This window comes from Schistocerca piceifrons, chromosome X (assembly GCF_021461385.2).
Source record: "Schistocerca piceifrons isolate TAMUIC-IGC-003096 chromosome X, iqSchPice1.1, whole genome shotgun sequence".
In the NCBI taxonomy this organism is placed as follows: domain Eukaryota; kingdom Metazoa; phylum Arthropoda; class Insecta; order Orthoptera; family Acrididae; genus Schistocerca; species Schistocerca piceifrons.
Window position 1 is genome coordinate 241,197,748 of NC_060149.1, and position 26,170 is coordinate 241,223,917.

Consider the following 26,170-nt stretch of genomic DNA (forward strand, 5'->3'; position numbering starts at 1 on the left):
ATTTTCTCTGCGCGGGGACTGGGTGTTTGTTTTGTCCTCATCATTTAATCATCAACATCATTTGTGAGAGTGACTAGATTGGATTGTGAAAAGAAAATTGACTGTGTAAACATGGGGACTTTGTACGGGCGCTGATGACTGCGCAGTTGAGTGCCCTACAAACGAAACATCATCATCATCATTTTGTGTTTCTTCGCTTTATCCCTTATTTTTTTCTTTCAAGATTTTGTTCTGTAAAGGAACCGTAGCGACGAAATTCGGAACCTTATACACGTTTACTTGTGACGCAATACGCCAGGTTTTTGTTATACTGTAGTTCGCAATAAACCAACAGGGACCACGAGACAAGCAAATGAAATCATAAATACTATCTCAGTGCAAACAAATAACTGCCTAATCCACTGAAATAAATACTTCCTGTCATACGCAAGGTTAGAACCCTGAGACTCATACGCTATAGTCGTTCACGTAGCCCTGAGCCACACTGCCGCGAATACTTGACATGGGTCGAGATGATCAGGGGCGAAAGACCAATATGCTCAACCTCTGTACGTGCGGTGGGGATAAACGTCCGTCGTCCACTTTTAGGATATTGCCCGACATTTGCGGCCCCATGTGTGCCTTATATTAACTTACTTGTCTCAGCGTCATCTACATCGCTTTGGGGGTTATTATACTCTGATAAGAATCATCCTGTAGGTCGTCATTGACATTTGTGTATAAACGTGTGGTTTCTGAAGAGGTGCAGCATCCTTTTCAGTAGTTGCATTAGTCTTGATGATTGACTGATCTTGCCTTGTAACATCAACCAATACGACCTTGCTGTGATGGTACTGCGAACGGCTGAAAGCGAGGGGAAACCATACCCGCAATTTTTCCCGAGGGCATGCAGCTTTACTGTACGGTTACGTGATGATGGTGTCCTCTTGGGTAAGATATTCCGGATGTAAAATAGTCCCCCAATCGCATCTCCGGGCGGGGACTATTCAGGAGGATTTCGTTATCAGTAGAAACAAAACTGGCGTCCTTCGGATCGGAGCGTGGAATGTCAGATCCCTTAATTAATTTTTTATTTTTTTATTGTATTTCTTTTTGCATGGAGACACCAAATGGTGTCTTTTGCAAACGTCATAGCATTTTTTTTACAAGTTTAGTACAGTCATATATACATATGTGATTACATATACATGATACAAATGTACCATTGTACCTAATAAGGCACAATATTGGGTGTTACATCGTACTTATTACAAATATTCAGATTTTACACAACTGTATATATATATATATATATATATATATATATATATATATATATATATATATATATATATATATCTGTTGTACCATATTTGACCACTAATACATTGTCTGTTGTTTTTAATTTTGTTCTTTGTCTGTAGTAGCAGTCTTTATTTCTTGTATTATAGGCGTGCATATCAGAGCACTTTGTTGCTTTGTTTTGATGTGTCACAAAAAATATAATTAATTTGTAAAGATACAGTGAGTAGACTGTGAGGTATTTATGATGAACAAAGATTTCCCTGCATGAATCTCTATACCCTAATCCATGGATAATTCTGATTGCTCTTTTCTGTAGGGTTAATATTCTGTTCATATGTATGTCGGCAGCACAACCCCATATCTCTATCCCGTAATTATTCTGTGCAAAAATGGTTCCATAATAAATTGTTTTTAATGTCTGATGTGGGACTACTTTTGATAACTGGCTGATTGGATGTAATGAACTGCTGATTGTATTGCATAAAAATTTGATATGGTTTACCCATCTTAGATTTTCATCTAGGTGAATACCTAGAAATCTGCAGCCTTCTGTGTCCACTACTTCCATTCCACCTATGTTACTGATAGAGGTTTGGTGTGAGTTTGTAAGTTTAAATGGCAATAACTGAGATTTACTGATATTAACTTTCAAACCTTGATCTTGGAAATAGGTAGTTATTTGACGTAGGCCCTCAGTTGCTACCAACGTTAACTCATCATCTTGTTTACCAAGAAACAACAGTGAGGTATCGTCTGCATAGGTTACCAATTGAGAGTTGAAAGGTTGCTCTATATCATTTATGTACACTAGGAAAAGGAAAGGGCCCAAAATTGAGCCCTGGGGTACACCTTGCGTGACTGTCTCATATTTGGACTGGAAATTAATGATCTGATTATTGATTTTGTAAGTCAGCTTTGTACACTGCTTGCGGTTAAATAAATATGTAGCCAGCAATTGCATGGATGCAGCATTTACATTGTATGACTCAAGTTTACTTAAAAGTAACTCATGGTTTACCGAGTCAAAGGCTTTAGTGAGGTCTAGAAATATGCCAGCTGTTTGCATTCCTTCATCAAGGGCACCATACGTTTTGTGAAGAAATTCCGTAATTGCTGTGATAGTACTATGATCCTTTCGGAATCCATGTTGTGTGTCTGTTAGGAACTTATTTTTCAGGAAATAGTCACTAACTTGTGTCAGCAGCACAACTTCAAATACTTTGCTGAAGACAGGTATTAATGATATGGGCCTGAAATTTGAAACCTCTTCCTTGGATCCTTTTTTATGCACTGGTTTAACTGCACTCCATTTCAATACATTTGGAAATGTATGTTCTCTAATACTGCAGTTTACCAGGTGGGTGATTATTTTAACTAATTCCTTATTACATTTTTTAATCACAATACTACTCAAACCATCCCATCCAGATGAGTACTTATTCTTTAGGTTATTTATTATCCTGCCTATTTCTTTTTCACTTACTTGTTTCAATTCAAAAGGTGGCTCTTCAAAGGGGCAGAGCTTTACCTCACTACTCACAGTTGTGTTATTAACTGGACTAACAGCTGCAGATATAAAGTATTTATTGAAAACATTGCAGACTTTATTAGGATCTTTAATTGTGTTTCCTTCATGTCTTATATTTACAATTTCAGTTTCTGGCTTCGGTGTGGCTTTGCGGAATTGATTTACAATTCTCCATGAGGTCTTGGCTATATTGTCTGACTGAGCTATTTCACTGCTGTATATCTGTTTTCTTAGATTTGAAAGCTCTTTCTTAAAGATTTTCTTGGCTTCATTGTGCTTGGCCTTAAAAACCTGAAGGTTTGTTGACTTTTGTAACACATCTAGGTCCTGGATGTTTTGCCTGAGTTTTATCATATTTGCTGGAAGTATCAGTCTGTTGGTTTTTGCACTTTGGTTATGGGTGAACACTCTTTGTATTTTTTTAACAGGGCAGCATCTGTCAAAGTGTCTTAGCATAGTATCATAGAATTTGGCCCATTTGTTTTCAGATCCTTCCGTCTGGTAAACCAGATCCTAGTCCTCTATAGCTAATTTATTTCTTAGGGCAAGGATGTTACCCTCTTTTAGGATTCTTTTATTTGCGGTAACTTTTGTCATTTTTGGGATGCTTGTGTTTACATACTCTAAAAGCTGGCATTTGTGGTCAGAGTAGTGAAAATAAATATTCCAGCACCTAACACTGTCTTTAATATGTTTACATAGTATAACGTAATCAATTCTGCTAGATGTGGACTTTGTTACCCTGGTATCACTATTTACTACACTTACGAGATTATATGGGTTAAGAGTATCTATTAACCTCATATTACACAAACTGGAAGATTTTGCCTCACTATTCAGATCACGAAGTATAGTTAGGTCACTGGTACCACAACGTCCCACTACTCTACTAAATATGTCTATGAAGCTAACTACATCAGCCTTTGGTGGATGATAAATCCCAATATCTTTATGTTTTCTCATAACCTCTCTACACTCTTTGGTGTGGACTTCGATGCCTGTCACTTCAATCAAGCCTTCTTTGTTGTACTGGTCTAGATAGTTTAATTTCTTGTACTCAAGATTCTCACTAACGTAAATTGCCACACCACCACCCTTATGTTGCTGTCTACAATAACTATTTGCTAAGGAGTAGCCCTCTAGTTTACAGTAAATAATTTCATCAGATTTTAATCCATGTTCAGTTAGCACTACTATATGAGGTGACTGTTCATTTACAAAAACCTGTAATATATTAAACTTATTTCTAAGGTACTGTATGTTTAGGTGCATGAGCCTTAGTGGTATTTTTAACTGGTCACTCTGATTATCTTCCTTTAAAATGCACTGAGTTGGTTCACTAACAGTTGGCTTTAAATGTAATAGTTCCCCTTCCTGTAATATACTAAGCACTTTGTAACGCCGGAAACGCATATCCTCCTATTTCCATCTACTGTACTATAATTTGTTTTCCTTATTTTTGTTACCTAAATATATGACATTTCTGTGTCTTTACATATTGTAATTGTTTTACTATTTGTATATATATATTTATGCATTTATGTCGATGTATAATTGGTTTGTTTCGTAAATATTATTGGTATTTTTACGCTGGGTCTTGCCTAGGGAAAACTGCTATCGAACGATTACATCGATAGGTCGTGTGAAGACTCAAAGTGTGTAGGATCTTTGGTAGTGTTAACTCTGCCGCGTGGAGCGCGGGCAGAGCTGTGGGAGTCTGGCTGGAGTAGCGAGTGGAGCAGGTGTGTTGTGTGACGCTCCCGCGAGTTGCCGCGCTTTCGGGGTTTGGCAGCATGTAATTGCGCTCGACTCGCGATGATAGTTTCTGACATGGTGTCGCGGACGGGAAGCATTAGCTGGCGGACATCAAGAGCCCGTTTCGCCTGGTGACCGTGTCGAGAAGAAGGCGCGCCAACATCCAGCTTCTGCAACAGCGACGGCCGACAATGAGTGACGGTCGCCACCTCCTCAATCGACGGCTTCAAACCTTCAATCAACCAACAAGGAAGACTAAAAGCACGTAAAGTTTCAGAACTGTATGGCAGACCTCAGCTTTTCAAATTGTTCCATTTGCCTCGCAAAATTACAGCAACTTAGCATGAACCTTTGTTGCTCATTGTCCCAATTGCATTGCCAAGCAGGGTCCCTTCCTTTTCCGAAATGAACCCGAGTGTCGTTGAAATTCAAACGCCAGCATAATTCCATTTCACTGCTTTAATTTCAAAGTTCAATTTTAGTATTCATAGCTGGCTACAATAGTTAGATTACACAAGCACAAATTAAGAGTGCGAGTTTTGTTACCGTATTTTAGCTTACCTGTGACTGCAGCTCAGCTTGGTACGTACTAAATTTTACTATTGTTAATTGTTCAGAATCGTTTAATTCAAGTTCAAAGTTAAATCTCTTCTTTCGAAATCGCGTAGATTCAAGTAGCTTTAGAAATGATTGTTGAGGTAGTCCAAGACTAACTGTATTTCGATGTGTTTCAGAAAGAAAGCTCACTATTAACTTCAGTCACTAAATTAACTTTCGATTTTCCGGTTTCATTAATTCTTTTGCTAAATTAAGTGTAGCGAAATTTATTACTTCTGATAAACTTTCAGTTTTCACACTACACGTGTCAACACTCAGTTGCCACGCTTCTAGTGCTAATTATATGTGTAATAACCTTTCTTTTTCAGTTATTATAGTAATTGTCCATAGGACTGGCGACCGTAATTTCCCCCAAATCTCAAATATCTAATTACTGCTAGTTGATTGTTAACGTAACGGCCGCACATTTACTTTCTTTATTAACTTTATCCCTATTTCAAAGTTAATTTCCACCAGTTTCACTTGCATTTTTCCTTTCATTTAGATGTAACCCTTTCCTCCCTCTTTAACGACAGGCTAACTTCGGTGACGATTGCTTTTCCAAAATTCCCATTAGGTACACGCGGTTTCATTTTTCACTGTCATTAAGGTCAATAAGTGAGGGGGAGGTTACACGTGGCGACCGTGACAGGACAATCTTAAAATTTGAGGTTGTTCTGGACACGAATTTTGCATTGTACAAATCTCGTAAGAAAGTACTGGTTACGAAATGGTCGATACGTCAGCGAGAATATTATTGTGAGGAACCCTAATTAGATTTGAGATTTGGCATTTACATTGAAAATTATTAAAATGAGTGAAGGCAACAATTACCAAAATTTGGTAGGCTTGGATAAGGAACAATCGGTCGAACAGTGGGGAACGCGCACCGCGGTACCCATTGTTCAGGGACAGGCGGCTAGCATGAAAGACGCGACCGCCGAAACGCAACAAAGAGCAGAAATGGAATTCCACACTTTAGAAAATGTTTCGGAGTCGGAAGTGAAAATCAAATGCGAATCCCTTGATGATGAATACGGGGGGACAATTAAAGAGGAAGCCGCTACGGAAGTAAAACCGGTAGTTTCCGGGAATTTAACTGATTTATTGAATGTTTTGATTAACGAAATCAAAAATGAATCGGCCAAGCAAGAAGCTCAGTCTGAAAAAATTGAACGAATGCTAGACAATCAGAACAAAGCTATTAATGTTGTTAACAACAATGTTGAAGTTGTTAACACAAAAGTTGATAAAATCAAAGACGATATTGTCGTGATTAATACCGAAATCGGTAATCTTAAACAGGAAATGATAGGCGTTCAGGCGGAAATTGCGAGCATAAATACTCGTTTTGATTCCGAAATTAGCAGAATCGAGAAAAGTGTAGGAGACGCAGTTGCTCCGATCATCGAGAATAAGGTGACGGAACAAATTCAATTAGTGAGAAAAGAGGATCAACAGAAGGTGGAAACTTTAAAGGCTTTAGTATCCGAAGTAGATACCAAAGTGACGAAACAGGCTAATACCTGCGAAGAGAAAAAGAGGGAAGTGGAAACGCTTGCGACAACCACTTGCCAAGTGATTACGAGGGTGTCGGAATTAGAAAGGAAACTTGACGAAAAACAGAGCTATGTGCCAATCTGTGCACATAGTTCGGAGTTGTTGACGAAAGAGGAGCGGTTCGACCCCTTGAAAAAAGGCGGTATACACCTGACGGATTTCATTAAAAATTGTGAAAGAGTTTTCCCCAGATCATGGACTAATGAGAGAAAAATTAATGCGGTTATTGATGTGTTGGCTGGTGATGCCAAGCGTTGGGGTTAAACCTCAACATTACGAACCTGACTTTTGACGAGTTTAAAAATTTGTTTCTGGCTGAATACTGGTCAGAGCAGAAACAGCAAGGTGTCTGGCGCGAATTTGTCGTATCGAGGCCTTTCGATGCGAATTCGCGCGGCTCGATGAAGGAGTTTTGTGAGGGCTGGATCCGCAAGTTGGAATATTTGCGTGATCGCCGCACGGAATCCGAAATAGTCTGGGAACTCTACAAGAAGCTTCCGGATGATACAAAACGCTACGTAGGAAGCAATTACAGGACAATCAATGATTTCCTGGAAAGAGTTGAGGACGAGGACAATTGGCGCAATAATCGCGATAGTGGTAGCGGCCGTGGTAACAACAATGGGTACCACAACTACGATAACCATGGGAATAATGCATACCGCAACCATGGCAGCAATAACAATAATGGTTCGGACCGTAATAACAATCGGTACAATGCAAATAATAACAGGAATAACGGAAACCAGTATCATACTAGCGTGATACGGGCTTCGCGCAATAGTAATAACGTCAGAGGGTGTGATAAGCCGCCTCAGCAGCATCTGGAGAGCGTATCTGCTGGGACGAGACAGGGAAACCATTAGCCGCGCCGGTGAGGGGCCGACCGGGCGTGGAGAAATTTTGGCGGCCCAATAACAGGAGAAAACCGAGGTGTCGTCGTTATGAAAATTCCGTCTGGAATAATCAACGGCGGGAGAGTGTGCCAGTGTTAGGAGAAAGGAGTGCGCCCACAAGTAGTAGATCAGCTGTATACACGGCAGTAGAAAATACATTCACTGTCAGTGAGAACAATGTAAGTAGTGTTCCGGAAATAGATTATAAAGTGGCAGCTGTAACACCCACAGCAGAACTGGAGATTGAGTTTAAGAATGATTCGCAATTCTTGAGAGAAGATCAGATGTCGGCTAACACGTCCGTCATTGAGCGAGGGGATGCAGAGAGGGATGAGGTCTGGTTAAGGCAGTTCGGTCGCTTATACGACGAACTAAGAGATTATAGGGGCCTGTACGGGATAAGTGGTTATGGAGAGCGCGGGCAGGATTTGCCGCGTCTCGTCCCGCGGGAAGATAGTGATTGTGAAGTGATAGAAAGTTCTGGCCCTAACCGGCAGACTTTACTAGAAATAGTTGATGTTAAGGCGGAGCACGAGCAAGATGCGTCGTGTTTCGTCCCGCAGGAGTTGAATGTTGAAGCAGTAACGGAAAGTTCTGGCCCTAACCGGCAGACTTTACCGAAAGTTGTAGTGGTAGAAGTAGCCGACCCATCCGACGCGAACATCCAGTTTAAACATTGCGAAAGTATTGAGGAGAAAGATTACGAGAATTTTAGTGATAGCCGGACACGACTGGTAGAAAAGCATGTGGGTTACAGCGTGTATGAGGTTAGAGCTGACATTATATGGTCAGACGATAGCAGTATGGGTTGCGCAGATCCAGAGGAAGTAATTGCAGATACTACTGGGCACATTCCTTCAGGTAGATTGGCAGATGAGATCGATCTGACCAAAGAGGAATCAACGAAGGTGACAATTAGTGAATTGATAGCAAAGCAACACTCACTAGTTGACGAGTTAAAGGAAAAGGGTTCGGTATTGGAGGCGAAGCTACAGACTAAGCCTCAGAACAAACGTGTTGAAATGAAAACTGTATGTGAACAGAGGCTGAAAAAGCCGCCAGATAAGCCGAATTTAGGATCAAAGCCGGATGGTTTTTTCTGGAATGAAATGGATATAGACGAGGATTTACTGTGGGAAAATAATGAAACAGTCGAGGACTAGTGTAGACAGATAGTAGTGTCTGTTAATATGCACGACCTACAACTAAACGTGTTGATTGACACCGGTGCAGAATTGAGTGCTGTATCTGGGAAAATATTTGAGTTACTGAAGGACAGACCCGGCATCGTAGTTATGCCAGTAACAGGAGTGAAAATTATCGGTGCTACTGGGAAGGCCAGTAAACCGGTCACAGAACAGATATTTGTCAAGTTCGAGATATGTGGGGCACGATTTGAACAACAGTTTGTCGTCATGCCAGACTTAACTACGGAAGTAATTATCGGGTTAGATTGGCTATTAAAGTACCGTGCAGTGATTAACTGCGAAAGCAAAACTTTGACATGTATGTCACTAGATAAAACAATGGTAGTTGGTTTTGACGAGGCAGGAGACGGTGTGCATAGGCAATACCAGCCTATACACATTGTTAACTGGCCGGATGACATTGGCGTAGGAATGAGTTTGAACTGCCATAACGTGAGGAATCTCGGCATTGACAAAAGTGTAGAAAGTGAATTGGAAGAGATGATCAAATTCCCTCCACGGATTGACATTAGTATTGGTGTGAAAAAAGATCGTTTGCGAGAAGTAATGAAGCTAAAAGCCGATGCTCGCACACGTCGTCATGACGCTAAAGCGCGTTTTGCTAAGTTTGCAATCGGAGACTTAGTACTTGTAAAAAGCTCATGAGAAATCGAGCGAGATAGACAATGAAATCTCTAAATTTAAGTTTGTCTATAATTGACCATATAAAGTCATTGGTATACCTCACACAAATGCTTATTGCTTAGAGTATCCAAGCTCTGGAAAATGATTAGGTATACGGAATATAGTAGACTTGAAATTGTACAAAACTAGGATCGATTAATACCACACAATGGGTAATTTGTACAGTATGTAAATATAGAGTGTAAGATTTAACGATTTGCTAGATTGCCATGCTTTTGACTGACCAAGGTCATTAAAGAAGTTGTAATTAATAAGTAATTAATTTTGATTAATCAATTTAATTTTAATCAATTTAATCATGATCTAATCAACTGAAAAATCCAAGCTGCTAGTTTAAGTTTTCAGCTGAGTCACAGTAGATTAAGGAATGTGAATATGATTTTGTAACTTGCTGTAAGATTTAATGAATGTGTGTTTTATTAGTCACTGCCGATGTACTTAGACACTGTTTTAAGTTTCCGGCTAGTACATGCGTTTGATGATGGACAGTCTTGAGTTATCCACTGTGATAGTATTAAGGGACTCCTTGAGATTACTCGGGAGTGAGTTTTTCCGAAAGAATTCAGTGAAACGGACGTTCTGGAAATGCCGTTACAAGGGCGAGAGAGATCAAGCGTGCCGCACAGGCGGGCGCAACAATACTGGCGGGGCGGAACCGCTGTCGGCTCTTGTGCCGCAGTCGGCTCTTGTGCCGCTGTCTTGTTTTTCTTCCCGGACAGCTGATATGAAAGAATTCTGTTGTCAATATTTATGTTTTTTTGTCGATCTGCTGTATATTATTTTCTTGTTTAGCGTTAAGTGCGCACTCATGACGAGAACATTAATTATGAAAAGTTTATATAAAATACGTATTCTATGTAATTATTTATTAATTTGCGTATTTTGGTATACCTGCTTTCTATGACCATGTTATCTGATTAATTTCGTAAATAGTATTCCATTTCTTGATACTGCTAGGAATTTAGATTTTTAGAATAGCTAAACCATTTTCTATGTTTTCTATGAATTTTAATATGTTGTCAACCTGTTTTATTTTGATCAAGATGACAGAGTGGAATAAGATTAGTAGTGTCTCCACTCAATTATTATCGTCTAAAAATTGGTTTATGGTTAATTAGGCGAATGCTAAATTTTGTTGATGTTTTGAGCATATGCATTACCGCTGTTTCTTTTTTTTGGACATTTTCTGAGTCTGTTTACGTTACACGAACATCCTCAGACAATGTCGGGCACGTGTAACGCCGGAAATGCATATCCTCCTATTTCCATCTTTTGTACTATAATTTGTTTTCCTTATTTTTGTTACCTGAATATATGACATTTCTGTGTCTTTACATATTGTAATTGTTTTACTATTTGTATATATATATTTATGCATTTATGTCGATGTATAATTGGTTTGTTTCGTAAATATTATTGGTATTTTTACGCTGGGTCTTGCCTAGGGAAAACTGCTATCGAACGATTACATCGATAGGTCGTGTGAAGACTCAAAGTGTGTAGGATCTTTGGTAGTGTTAACTCTGCCGCGTGGAGCGCGGGCAGAGCTGTGGGAGTCTGGCTGGAGTAGCGAGTGGAGCAGGTGTGTTGTGTGACGCTCCCGCGAGTTGCCGCGCTTTCGGGGTTTGGCAGCATGTAATTGCGCTCGACTCGCGATGATAGTTTCTGACATGGTGTCGCGGACGGGAAGCATTAGCTGGCGGACATCAAGAGCCCGTTTCGCCTGGTGACCGTGTCGAGAAGAAGGCGCGCCAACATCCAGCTTCTGCAACAGCGACGGCCGACAATGAGTGACGGTCGCCACCTCCTCAATCGACGGCTTCAAACCTTCAATCAACCAACAAGGAAGACTAAAAGCACGTAAAGTTTCAGAACTGTATGGCAGACCTCAGCTTTTCAAATTGTTCCATTTGCCTCGCAAAATTACAGCAACTTAGCATGAACCTTTGTTGCTCATTGTCCCAATTGCATTGCCAAGCAGGGTCCCTTCCTTTTCCGAAATGAACCCGAGTGTCGTTGAAATTCAAACGCCAGCATAATTCCATTTCACTGCTTTAATTTCAAAGTTCAATTTTAGTATTCATAGCTGGCTACAATAGTTAGATTACACAAGCACAAATTAAGAGTGCGAGTTTTGTTACCGTATTTTAGCTTACCTGTGACTGCAGCTCAGCTTGGTACGTACTAAATTTTACTATTGTTAATTGTTCAGAATCGTTTAATTCAAGTTCAAAGTTAAATCTCTTCTTTCGAAATCGCGTAGATTCAAGTAGCTTTAGAAATGATTGTTGAGGTAGTCCAAGACTAACTGTATTTCGATGTGTTTCAGAAAGAAAGCTCACTATTAACTTCAGTCACTAAATTAACTTTCGATTTTCCGGTTTCATTAATTCTTTTGCTAAATTAAGTGTAGCGAAATTTATTACTTCTGATAAACTTTCAGTTTTCACACTACACGTGTCAACACTCAGTTGCCACGCTTCTAGTGCTAATTATATGTGTAATAACCTTTCTTTTTCAGTTATTATAGTAATTGTCCATAGGACTGGCGACCGTAATTTCCCCCAAATCTCAAATATCTAATTACCGCTAGTTGATTGTTAACGTAACGGCCGCACATTTACTTTCTTTATTAACTTTATCCCTATTTCAAAGTTAATTTCCACCAGTTTCACTTGCATTTTTCCTTTCATTTAGATGTAACCCTTTCCTCCCTCTTTAACGACAGGCTAACTTCGGTGACGATTGCTTTTCCAAAATTCCCATTAGGTACACGCGGTTTCATTTTTCACTGTCATTAAGGTCAATAAGTGAGGGGGAGGTTACACGTGGCGACCGTGACAGGACAATCTTCAAATTTGAGGTTGTTCTGGACACGAATTTTGCATTGTACAAATCTCGTAAGAAAGTACTGGTTACGAAATGGTCGATACGTCAGCGAGAATATTATTGTGAGGAACCCTAATTAGATTTGAGATTTGGCATTTACATTGAAAATTATTAAAATGAGTGAAGGCAACAATTACCAAAATTTGGTAGGCTTGGATAAGGAACAATCGGTCGAACAGTGGGGAACGCGCACCGCGGTACCCATTGTTCAGGGACAGGCGGCTAGCATGAAAGACGCGACCGCCGAAACGCAACAAAGAGCAGAAATGGAATTCCACACTTTAGAAAATGTTTCGGAGTCGGAAGTGAAAATCAAATGCGAATCCCTTGATGACGAATACGGGGGGACAATTAAAGAGGAAGCCGCTACGGAAGTAAAACCGGTAGTTTCCGGGAATTTAACTGATTTATTGAATGTTTTGATTAACGAAATCAAAAATGAATCGGCCAAGCAAGAAGCTCAGTCTGAAAAAATTGAACGAATGCTAGACAATCAGAACAAAGCTATTAATGTTGTTAACAACAATGTTGAAGTTGTTAACACAAAAGTTGATAAAATCAAAGACGATATTGTCGTGATTAATACCGAAATCGGTAATCTTAAACAGGAAATGATAGGCGTTCAGGCGGAAATTGCGAGCATAAATACTCGTTTTGATTCCGAAATTAGCAGAATCGAGAAAAGTGTAGGAGACGCAGTTGCTCCGATCATCGAGAATAAGGTGACGGAACAAATTCAATTAGTGAGAAAAGAGGATCAACAGAAGGTGGAAACTTTAAAGGCTTTAGTATCCGAAGTAGATACCAAAGTGACGAAACAGGCTAATACCTGCGAAGAGAAAAAGAGGGAAGTGGAAACGCTTGCGACAACCACTTGCCAAGTGATTACGAGGGTGTCGGAATTAGAAAGGAAACTTGACGAAAAACAGAGCTATGTGCCAATCTGTGCACATAGTTCGGAGTTGTTGACGAAAGAGGAGCGGTTCGACCCCTTGAAAAAAGGCGGTATACACCTGACGGATTTCATTAAAAATTGTGAAAGAGTTTTCCCCAGATCATGGACTAATGAGAGAAAAATTAATGCGGTTATTGATGTGTTGGCTGGTGATGCCAAGCGTTGGGGTTAAACCTCAACATTACGAACCTGACTTTTGGCGAGTTTAAAAATTTGTTTCTGGCTGAATACTGGTCAGAGCAGAAACAGCAAGGTGTCTGGCGCGAATTTGTCGTATCGAGGCCTTTCGATGCGAATTCGCGCGGCTCGATGAAGGAGTTTTGTGAGGGCTGGATCCGCAAGTTGGAATATTTGCGTGATCGCCGCACGGAATCCGAAATAGTCTGGGAACTCTACAAGAAGCTTCCAGATGATACAAAACGCTACGTAGGAAGCAATTACAGGACAATCAATGATTTCCTGGAAAGAGTTGAGGACGAGGACAATTGGCGCAATAATCGCGATAGTGGTAGAGGCCGTGGTAACAACAATGGGTACCACAACTACGATAACCATGGGAATAATGCATACCGCAACCATGGCAGCAATAACAATAATGGTTCGGACCGTAATAACAATCGGTACAATGCAAATAATAACAGGAATAACGGAAACCAGTATCATACTAGCGTGATACGGGCTTCGCGCAATAGTAATAACGTCAGAGGGTGTGATAAGCCGCCTCAGCAGCATCTGGAGAGCGTATCTGCTGGGACGAGACAGGGAAACCATTAGCCGCGCCGGTGAGGGGCCGACCGGGTGTGGAGAAATTTTGGCGGCCCAATAACAGGAGAAAACCGAGGTGTCGTCGTTATGAAAATTCCGTCTGGAATAATCAACGGCGGGAGAGTGTGCCAGTGTTAGGAGAAAGGAGTGCGCCCACAAGTAGTAGATCAGCTGTATACACGGCAGTAGAAAATACATTCACTGTCAGTGAGAACAATGTAAGTAGTGTTCCGGAAATAGATTATAAAGTGGCAGCTGTAACACCCACAGCAGAACTGGAGATTGAGTTTAAGAATGATTCGCAATTCTTGAGAGAAGATCAGATGTCGGCTAACACGTCCGTCATTGAGCGAGGGGATGCAGAGAGGGATGAGGTCTGGTTAAGGCAGTTCGGTCGCTTATACGACGAACTAAGAGATTATAGGGGCCTGTACGGGATAAGTGGTTATGGAGAGCGCGGGCAGGATTTGCCGCGTCTCGTCCCGCGGGAAGATAGTGATTGTGAAGTGATAGAAAGTTCTGGCCCTAACCGGCAGACTTTACTAGAAATAGTTGATGTTAAGGCGGAGCACGAGCAAGATGCGTCGTGTTTCGTCCCGCAGGAGTTGAATGTTGAAGCAGTAACGGAAAGTTCTGGCCCTAACCGGCAGACTTTACCGAAAGTTGTAGTGGTAGAAGTAGCCGACCCATCCGACGCGAACATCCAGTTTAAACATTGCGAAAGTATTGAGGAGAAAGATTACGAGAATTTTAGTGATAGCCGGACACGACTGGTAGAAAAGCATGTGGGTTACAGCGTGTATGAGGTTAGAGCTGACATTATATGGTCAGACGATAGCAGTATGGGTTGTGCAGATCCAGAGGAAGTAATTGCAGATACTACTGGGCACATTCCTTCAGGTAGATTGGCAGATGAGATCGATCTGACCAAAGAGGAATCAACGAAGGTGACAATTAGTGAATTGATAGCAAAGCAACACTCACTAGTTGACGAGTTAAAGGAAAAGGGTTCGGTATTGGAGGCGAAGCTACAGACTAAGCCTCAGAACAAACGTGTTGAAATGAAAACTGTATGTGAACAGAGGCTGAAAAAGCCGCCAGATAAGCCGAATTTAGGATCAAAGCCGGATGGTTTTTTCTGGAATGAAATGGATATAGACGAGGATTTACTGTGGGAAAATAATGAAACAGTCGAGGACTAGTGTAGACAGATAGTAGTGTCTGTTAATATGCACGACCTACAACTAAACGTGTTGATTGACACCGGTGCAGAATTGAGTGCTGTATCTGGGAAAATATTTGAGTTACTGAAGGACAGACCCGGCATCGTAGTTATGCCAGTAACAGGAGTGAAAATTATCGGTGCTACTGGGAAGGCCAGTAAACCGGTCACAGAACAGATATTTGTCAAGTTCGAGATATGTGGGGCACGATTTGAACAACAGTTTGTCGTCATGCCAGACTTAACTACGGAAGTAATTATCGGGTTAGATTGGCTATTAAAGTACCGTGCAGTGATTAACTGCGAAAGCAAAACTTTGACATGTATGTCACTAGATAAAACAATGGTAGTTGGTTTTGACGAGGCAGGAGACGGTGTGCATAGGCAATACCAGCCTATACACATTGTTAACTGGCCGGATGACATTGGCGTAGGAATGAGTTTGAACTGCCATAACGTGAGGAATCTCGGCATTGACAAAAGTGTAGAAAGTGAATTGGAAGAGATGATCAAATTCCCTCCACGGATTGACATTAGTATTGGTGTGAAAAAAGATCGTTTGCGAGAAGTAATGAAGCTAAAAGCCGATGCTCGCACACGTCGTCATGACGCTAAAGCGCGTTTTGCTAAGTTTGCAATCGGAGACTTAGTACTTGTAAAAAGCTCATGAGAAATCGAGCGAGATAGACAATGAAATCTCTAAATTTAAGTTTGTCTATAATTGACCATATAAAGTCATTGGTATACCTCACACAAATGCTTATTGCTTAGAGTATCCAAGCTCTGGAAAACGATTAGGTATACGGAATATAGTAGACTTGAAATTGTACAAAACTAGGATCGATTAATACCACACAATGGGTAATTTGTACAGTATGTAAATATAGAGTGTAAGATTTAACGATTTGCTAGATTGCCATGCTTTTGACTGACCAAGGTCATTAAAGAAGTTGTAATTAATAAGTAATTAATTTTGATTAATCAATTTAATTTTAATCAATTTAATCATGATCTAATCAACTGAAAAATCCAAGCTGCTAGTTTAAGTTTTCAGCTGAGTCACAGTAGATTAAGGAATGTGAATATGATTTTGTAACTTGCTGTAAGATTTAATGAATGTGTGTTTTATTAGTCACTGCCGATGTACTTAGACACTGTTTTAAGTTTCCGGCTAGTACATGCGTTTGATGATGGACAGTCTTGAGTTATCCACTGTGATAGTATTAAGGGACTCCTTGAGATTACTCGGGAGTGAGTTTTTCCGAAAGAATTCAGTGAAACGGACGTTCTGGAAATGCCGTTACAAGGGCGAGAGAGATCAAGCGTGCCGCACAGGCGGGCGCAACAATACTGGCGGGGCGGAACCGCTGTCGGCTCTTGTGCCGCAGTCGGCTCTTGTGCCGCTGTCTTGTTTTTCTTCCCGGACAGCTGATATGAAAGAATTCTGTTGTCAATATTTATGTTTTTTTGTCGATCTGCTGTATATTATTTTCTTGTTTAGCGTTAAGTGCGCACTCATGACGAGAATATTAATTATGAAAAGTTTATATAAAATACGTATTCTATGTAATTATTTATTAATTTGCGTATTTTGGTATACCTGCTTTCTATGACCATGTTATCTGATTAATTTCGTAAATAGTATTCCATTTCTTGATACTGCTAGGAATTTAGATTTTTAGAATAGCTAAACCATTTTCTATGTTTTCTATGAATTTTAATATGTTGTCAACCTGTTTTATTTTGATCAAGATGACAGAGTGGAATAAGATTAGTAGTGTCTCCACTCAATTATTATCGTCTAAAAATTGGTTTATGGTTAATTAGGCGAATGCTAAATTTTGTTGATGTTTTGAGCATATGCATTACCGCTGTTTCTTTTTTTTGGACATTTTCTGAGTCTGTTTACGTTACACGAACATCCTCAGACAATGTCGGGCACGTGTAACGCCGGAAATGCATATCCTCCTATTTCCATCTATTGTACTATAATTTGTTTTCCTTATTTTTGTTACCTGAATATATGACATTTCTGTGTCTTTACATATTGTAATTGTTTTACTATTTGTATATATATATTTATGCATTTATGTCGATGTATAATTGGTTTGTTTCGTAAATATTATTGGTATTTTTACGCTGGGTCTTGCCTAGGGAAAACTGCTATCGAACGATTACATCGATAGGTCGTGTGAAGACTCAAAGTGTGTAGGATCTTTGGTAGTGTTAACTCTGCCGCGTGGAGCGCGGGCAGAGCTGTGGGAGTCTGGCTGGAGTAGCGAGTGGAGCAGGTGTGTTGTGTGACGCTCCCGCGAGTTGCCGCGCTTTCGGGGTTTGGCAGCGTGTAATTGCGCTCGACTCGCGATGATAGTTTCTGACATGGTGTCGCGGACGGGAAGCATTAGCTGGCGGACATCAAGAGCCCGTTTCGCCTGGTGACCGTGTCGAGAAGAAGGCGCGCCAACATCCAGCTTCTGCAACAGCGACGGCCGACAATGAGTGACGGTCGCCACCTCCTCAATCGACGGCTTCAAACCTTCAATCAACCAACAAGGAAGACTAAAAGCACGTAAAGTTTCAGAACTGTATGGCAGACCTCAGCTTTTCAAATTGTTCCATTTGCCTCGCAAAATTACAGCAACTTAGCATGAACCTTTGTTGCTCATTGTCCCAATTGCATTGCCAAGCAGGGTCCCTTCCTTTTCCGAAATGAACCCGAGTGTCGTTGAAATTCAAACGCCAGCATAATTCCATTTCACTGCTTTAATTTCAAAGTTCAATTTTAGTATTCATAGCTGGCTACAATAGTTAGATTACACAAGCACAAATTAAGAGTGCGAGTTTTGTTACCGTATTTTAGCTTACCTGTGACTGCAGCTCAGCTTGGTACGTACTAAATTTTACTATTGTTAATTGTTCAGAATCGTTTAATTCAAGTTCAAAGTTAAATCTCTTCTTTCGAAATCGCGTAGATTCAAGTAGCTTTAGAAATGATTGTTGAGGTAGTCCAAGACTAACTGTATTTCGATGTGTTTCAGAAAGAAAGCTCACTATTAACTTCAGTCACTAAATTAACTTTCGATTTTCCGGTTTCATTAATTCTTTTGCTAAATTAAGTGTAGCGAAATTTATTACTTCTGATAAACTTTCAGTTTTCACACTACACGTGTCAACACTCAGTTGCCACGCTTCTAGTGCTAATTATATGTGTAATAACCTTTCTTTTTCAGTTATTATAGTAATTGTCCATAGGACTGGCGACCGTAATTTCCCCCAAATCTCAAATATCTAATTACCGCTAGTTGATTGTTAACGTAACGGCCGCACATTTACTTTCTTTATTAACTTTATCCCTATTTCAAAGTTAATTTCCACCAGTTTCACTTGCATTTTTCCTTTCATTTAGATGTAACCCTTTCCTCCCTCTTTAACGACAGGCTAACTTCGGTGACGATTGCTTTTCCAAAATTCCCATTAGGTACACGCGGTTTCATTTTTCACTGTCATTAAGGTCAATAAGTGAGGGGGAGGTTACACGTGGCGACCGTGACAGGACAATCTTCAAATTTGAGGTTGTTCTGGACACGAATTTTGCATTGTACAAATCTCGTAAGAAAGTACTGGTTACGAAATGGTCGATACGTCAGCGAGAATATTATTGTGAGGAACCCTAATTAGATTTGGGATTTGGCATTTACATTGAAAATTATTAAAATGAGTGAAGGCAACAATTACCAAAATTTGGTAGGCTTGGATAAGGAACAATCGGTCGAACAGTGGGGAACGCGCACCGCGGTACCCATTGTTCAGGGGCAGGCGGCTAGCATGAAAGACGCGACCGCCGAAACGCAACAAAGAGCAGAAATGGAATTCCACACTTTAGAAAATGTTTCGGAGTCGGAAGTGAAAATCAAATGCGAATCCCTTGATGACGAATACGGGGGGACAATTAAAGAGGAAGCCGCTACGGAAGTAAAACCGGTAGTTTCCGGGAATTTAACTGATTTATTGAATGTTTTGATTAACGAAATCAAAAATGAATCGGCCAAGCAAGAAGCTCAGTCTGAAAAAATTGAACGAATGCTAGACAATCAGAACAAAGCTATTAATGTTGTTAACAACAATGTTGAAGTTGTTAACACAAAAGTTGATAAAATCAAAGACGATATTGTCGTGATTAATACCGAAATCGGTAATCTTAAACAGGAAATGATAGGCGTTCAGGCGGAAATTGCGAGCATAAATACTCGTTTTGATTCCGAAATTAGCAGAATCGAGAAAAGTGTAGGAGACGCAGTTGCTCCGATCATCGAGAATAAGGTGACGGAACAAATTCAATTAGTGAGAAAAGAGGATCAACAGAAGGTGGAAACTTTAAAGGCTTTAGTATCCGAAGTAGATACCAAAGTGACGAAACAGGCTAATACCTGCGAAGAGAAAAAGAGGGAAGTGGAAACGCTTGCGACAACCACTTGCCAAGTGATTACGAGGGTGTCGGAATTAGAAAGGAAACTTGACGAAAAACAGAGCTATGTGCCAATCTGTGCACATAGTTCGGAGTTGTTGACGAAAGAGGAGCGGTTCGACCCCTTGAAAAAAGGCGGTATACACCTGACGGATTTCATTAAAAATTGTGAAAGAGTTTTCCCCAGATCATGGACTAATGAGAGAAAAATTAATGCGGTTATTGATGTGTTGGCTGGTGATGCCAAGCGTTGGGGTTAAACCTCAACATTACGAACCTGACTTTTGACGAGTTTAAAAATTTGTTTCTGGCTGAATACTGGTCAGAGCAGAAACAGCAAGGTGTCTGGCGCGAATTTGTCGTATCGAGGCCTTTCGATGCGAATTCGCGCGGCTCGATGAAGGAGTTTTGTGAGGGCTGGATCCGCAAGTTGGAATATTTGCGTGATCGCCGCACGGAATCCGAAATAGTCTGGGAACTCTACAAGAAGCTTCCGGATGATACAAAACGCTACGTAGGAAGCAATTACAGGACAATCAATGATTTCCTGGAAAGAGTTGAGGACGAGGACAATTGGCGCAATAATCGCGATAGTGGTAGAGGCCGTGGTAACAACAATGGGTACCACAACTACGATAACCATGGGAATAATGCATACCGCAACCATGGCAGCAATAACAATAATGGTTCGGACCGTAATAACAATCGGTACAATGCAAATAATAACAGGAATAACGGAAACCAGTATCATACTAGCGTGATACGGGCTTCGCGCAATAGTAATAACGTCAGAGGGTGTGATAAGCCGCCTCTGCAGCATCTGGAGAGCGTATCTGCTGGGACGAGACAGGGAAACCATTAGCCGCGCCGGTGAGGGGCCGACCGGGCGTGGAGAAATTTTGGCGGCCCAATAACAGGAGAAAACCGAGGTGTCGTCGTTATGAAAATTCCGTCTGGAATAATCAACGGCGGGAGAGTGTGCCAGTGTTAGGAGAAAGGAGTGCGCCCACAAGTAGTAGATCAGCTGTATACACGGCAGTAGAAAATACATTCACTGTCAGTGAGAACAATGTAAGTAGTGTTCCGGAAATAGATTATAAAGTGGCAGCTGTAACACCCACAGCAGAACTGGAGATTGAGTTTAAGAATGATTCGCAATTCTTGAGAGAAGATCAGATGTCGGCTAACACGTCCGTCATTGAGCGAGGGGATGCAGAGAGGGATGAGGTCTGGTTAAGGCAGTTCGGTCGCTTATACGACGAACTAAGATATTATAGGGGCCTGTACGGGATAAGTGGTTATGGAGAGCGCGGGCAGGATTTGCCGCGTCTCGTCCCGCGGGAAGATAGTGATTGTGAAGTGATAGAAAGTTCTGGCCCTAACCGGCAGACTTTACTAGAAATAGTTGATGTTAAGGCGGAGCACGAGCAAGATGCGTCGTGTTTCGTCCCGCAGGAGTTGAATGTTGAAGCAGTAACGGAAAGTTCTGGCCCTAACCGGCAGACTTTACCGAAAGTTGTAGTGGTAGAAGTAGCCGACCCATCCGACGCGAACATCCAGTTTAAACATTGCGAAAGTATTGAGGAGAAAGATTACGAGAATTTTAGTGATAGCCGGACACGACTGGTAGAAAAGCATGTGGGTTACAGCGTGTATGAGGTTAGAGCTGACATTATATGGTCAGACGATAGCAGTATGGGTTGCGCAGATCCAGAGGAAGTAATTGCAGATACTACTGGGCACATTCCTTCAGGTAGATTGGCAGATGAGATCGATCTGACCAAAGAGGAATCAACGAAGGTGACAATTAGTGAATTGATAGCAAAGCAACACTCACTAGTTGACGAGTTAAAGGAAAAGGGTTCGGTATTGGAGGCGAAGCTACAGACTAAGCCTCAGAACAAACGTGTTGAAATGAAAACTGTATGTGAACAGAGGCTGAAAAAGCCGCCAGATAAGCCGAATTTAGGATCAAAGCCGGATGGTTTTTTCTGGAATGAAATGGATATAGACGAGGATTTACTGTGGGAAAATAATGAAACAGTCGAGGACTAGTGTAGACAGATAGTAGTGTCTGTTAATATGCACGACCTACAACTAAACGTGTTGATTGACACCGGTGCAGAATTGAGTGCTGTATCTGGGAAAATATTTGAGTTACTGAAGGACAGACCCGGCATCGTAGTTATGCCAGTAACAGGAGTGAAAATTATCGGTGCTACTGGGAAGGCCAGTAAACCGGTCACAGAACAGATATTTGTCAAGTTCGAGATATGTGGGGCACGATTTGAACAACAGTTTGTCGTCATGCCAGACTTAACTACGGAAGTAATTATCGGGTTAGATTGGCTATTAAAGTACCGTGCAGTGATTAACTGCGAAAGCAAAACTTTGACATGTATGTCACTAGATAAAACAATGGTAGTTGGTTTTGACGAGGCAGGAGACGGTGTGCATAGGCAATACCAGCCTATACACATTGTTAACTGGCCGGATGACATTGGCGTAGGAATGAGTTTGAACTGCCATAACGTGAGGAATCTCGGCATTGACAAAAGTGTAGAAAGTGAATTGGAAGAGATGATCAAATTCCCTCCACGGATTGACATTAGTATTGGTGTGAAAAAAGATCGTTTGCGAGAAGTAATGAAGCTAAAAGCCGATGCTCGCACACGTTGTCATGACGCTAAAGCGCGTTTTGCTAAGTTTGCAATCGGAGACTTAGTACTTGTAAAAAGCTCATGAGAAATCGAGCGAGATAGACAATGAAATCTCTAAATTTAAGTTTGTCTATAATTGACCATATAAAGTCATTGGTATACCTCACACAAATGCTTATTGCTTAGAGTATCCAAGCTCTGGAAAACGATTAGGTATACGGAATATAGTAGACTTGAAATTGTACAAAACTAGGATCGATTAATACCACACAATGGGTAATTTGTACAGTATGTAAATATAGAGTGTAAGATTTAACGATTTGCTAGATTGCCATGCTTTTGACTGACCAAGGTCATTAAAGAAGTTGTAATTAATAAGTAATTAATTTTGATTAATCAATTTAATTTTAATCAATTTAATCATGATCTAATCAACTGAAAAATCCAAGCTGCTAGTTTAAGTTTTCAGCTGAGTCACAGTAGATTAAGGAATGTGAATATGATTTTGTAACTTGCTGTAAGATTTAATGAATGTGTGTTTTATTAGTCACTGCCGATGTACTTAGACACTGTTTTAAGTTTCCGGCTAGTACATGCGTTTGATGATGGACAGTCTTGAGTTATCCACTGTGATAGTATTAAGGGACTCCTTGAGATTACTCGGGAGTGAGTTTTTCCGAAAGAATTCAGTGAAACGGACGTTCTGGAAATGCCGTTACAAGGGCGAGAGAGATCAAGCGTGCCGCACAGGCGGGCGCAACAATACTGGCGGGGCGGAACCGCTGTCGGCTCTTGTGCCGCAGTCGGCTCTTGTGCCGCTGTCTTGTTTTTCTTCCCGGACAGCTGATATGAAAGAATTCTGTTGTCAATATTTATGTTTTTTTGTCGATCTGCTGTATATTATTTTCTTGTTTAGCGTTAAGTGCGCACTCATGACGAGAATATTAATTATGAAAAGTTTATATAAAATACGTATTCTATGTAATTATTTATTAATTTGCGTATTTTGGTATACCTGCTTTCTATGACCATGTTATCTGATTAATTTCGTAAATAGTATTCCATTTCTTGATACTGCTAGGAATTTAGATTTTTAGAATAGCTAAACCATTTTCTATGTTTTCTATGAATTTTAATATGTTGTCAACCTGTTTTATTTTGATCAAGATGACAGAGTGGAATAAGATTAGTAGTGTCTCCACTCAATTATTATCGTCTAAAAATTGGTTTATGGTTAATTAGGCGAATGCTAAATTTTGTTGATGTTTTGAGCATATGCATTACCGCTGTTTCTTTTTTTTGGACATTTTCTGAGTCTGTTTACGTTACACGAACATCCTCAGACAATGTCGGGCACGTGTAACGCCGGAAATGCATATCCTCCTATTTCCATCTTTTGTACTATAATTTGTTTTCCTTATTTTTGTTACCTGAATATATGACATTTCTGTGTCTTTACATATTGTAATTGTTTTACTATTTGTATATATATATTTATGCATTTATGTCGATGTATAATTGGTTTGTTTCGTAAATATTATTGGTATTTTTACGCTGGGTCTTGCCTAGGGAAAACTGCTATCGAACGATTACATCGATAGGTTGTGTGAAGACTCAAAGTGTGTAGGATCTTTGGTAGTGTTAACTCTGCCGCGTGGAGCGCGGGCAGAGCTGTGGGAGTCTGGCTGGAGTAGCGAGTGGAGCAGGTGTGTTGTGTGACGCTCCCGCGAGTTGCCGCGCTTTCGGGGTTTGGCAGCATGTAATTGCGCTCGACTCGCGATGATAGTTTCTGACATGGTGTCGCGGACGGGAAGCATTAGCTGGCAGACATCAAGAGCCCGTTTCGCCTGGTGACCGTGTCGAGAATAAGGCGCGCCAACATCCAGCTTCTGCAACAGCGACGGCCGACAATGAGTGACGGTCGCCACCTCCTCAATCGACGGCTTCAAACCTTCAATCAACCAACAAGGAAGACTAAAAGCACGTAAAGTTTCAGAACTGTATGGCAGACCTCAGCTTTTCAAATTGTTCCATTTGCCTCGCAAAATTACAGCAACTTAGCATGAACCTTTGTTGCTCATTGTCCCAATTGCATTGCCAAGCAGGGTCCCTTCCTTTTCCGAAATGAACCCGAGTGTCGTTGAAATTCAAACGCCAGCATAATTCCATTTCACTGCTTTAATTTCAAAGTTCAATTTTAGTATTCATAGCTGGCTACAATAGTTAGATTACACAAGCACAAATTAAGAGTGCGAGTTTTGTTACCGTATTTTAGCTTACCTGTGACTGCAGCTCAGCTTGGTACGTACTAAATTTTACTATTGTTAATTGTTCAGAATCGTTTAATTCAAGTTCAAAGTTAAATCTCTTCTTTCGAAATCGCGTAGATTCAAGTAGCTTTAGAAATGATTGTTGAGGTAGTCCAAGACTAACTGTATTTCGATGTGTTTCAGAAAGAAAGCTCACTATTAACTTCAGTCACTAAATTAACTTTCGATTTTCCGGTTTCATTAATTCTTTTGCTAAATTAAGTGTAGCGAAATTTATTACTTCTGATAAACTTTCAGTTTTCACACTACACGTGTCAACACTCAGTTGCCACGCTTCTAGTGCTAATTATATGTGTAATAACCTTTCTTTTTCAGTTATTATAGTAATTGTCCATAGGACTGGCGACCGTAATTTCCCCCAAATCTCAAATATCTAATTACCGCTAGTTGATTGTTAACGTAACGGCCGCACATTTACTTTCTTTATTAACTTTATCCCTATTTCAAAGTTAATTTCCACCAGTTTCACTTGCATTTTTCCTTTCATTTAGATGTAACCCTTTCCTCCCTCTTTAACGACAGGCTAACTTCGGTGACGATTGCTTTTCCAAAATTCCCATTAGGTACACGCGGTTTCATTTTTCACTGTCATTAAGGTCGATATGTGAGGGGGAGGTTACAACTTCACTTGCTCCATTTGCTTCTGGTACTATGTAGTGATTTTTTTCAGTTTGTGTCATTAAACCTGGATCGTATCTTTGTCCGGTGTTTATATTCCTCTCACTATTGACACACTGCTATTTAAGCTGGACAGTTTTACTTACATCTTTTTCCATGTTCTCTTGCTGCTTACTCGGTACCATAAAAAATCCTCACTTAGTGTAGCAGGTCTCCTAGTCCTCAGGCATCTGTCTTGATTGGAAGCTGCTTCTGCTGTTGATCTCCCAGGCCTCAGGTACCTCTTCTGTGTGGTTGCTGTTGCTGGTGGCTCCTGTGCTCCCCGACTTGGTGACTGCCCTTCTTTGTTAGCTGCTGCGGCTAATGACCTTTGTATATTTTCCTCACATGCATTTTCATTGCCTTGAGGTAGTACTATCGGGCAGATAGGTTACTAAAATTAGAAAGGGAAACGGTTAGGTTAAAGTTAGATACAGTGGGAATTAGTGAAGTTCGATTGCAGAAGGAACAAGACTTCAGGTCAGATGAAAATAGCGTTATAAATACAAAATCAAATAACTGTAATGTAGGAGTAGGTATAATAATGAACAAAAATATAGGAACGCGGATAAGCTACTACGAACAGCATAGTGAACACATTATTGTAGCCAAGATAGACACGGGACCCACACCCACCACAGTAGTACAAGTTTATATGCCAAGTAGCGCCGCAGATAAGGAAGAGAGTGAACAAATGTATGACGCATTGAGAGAA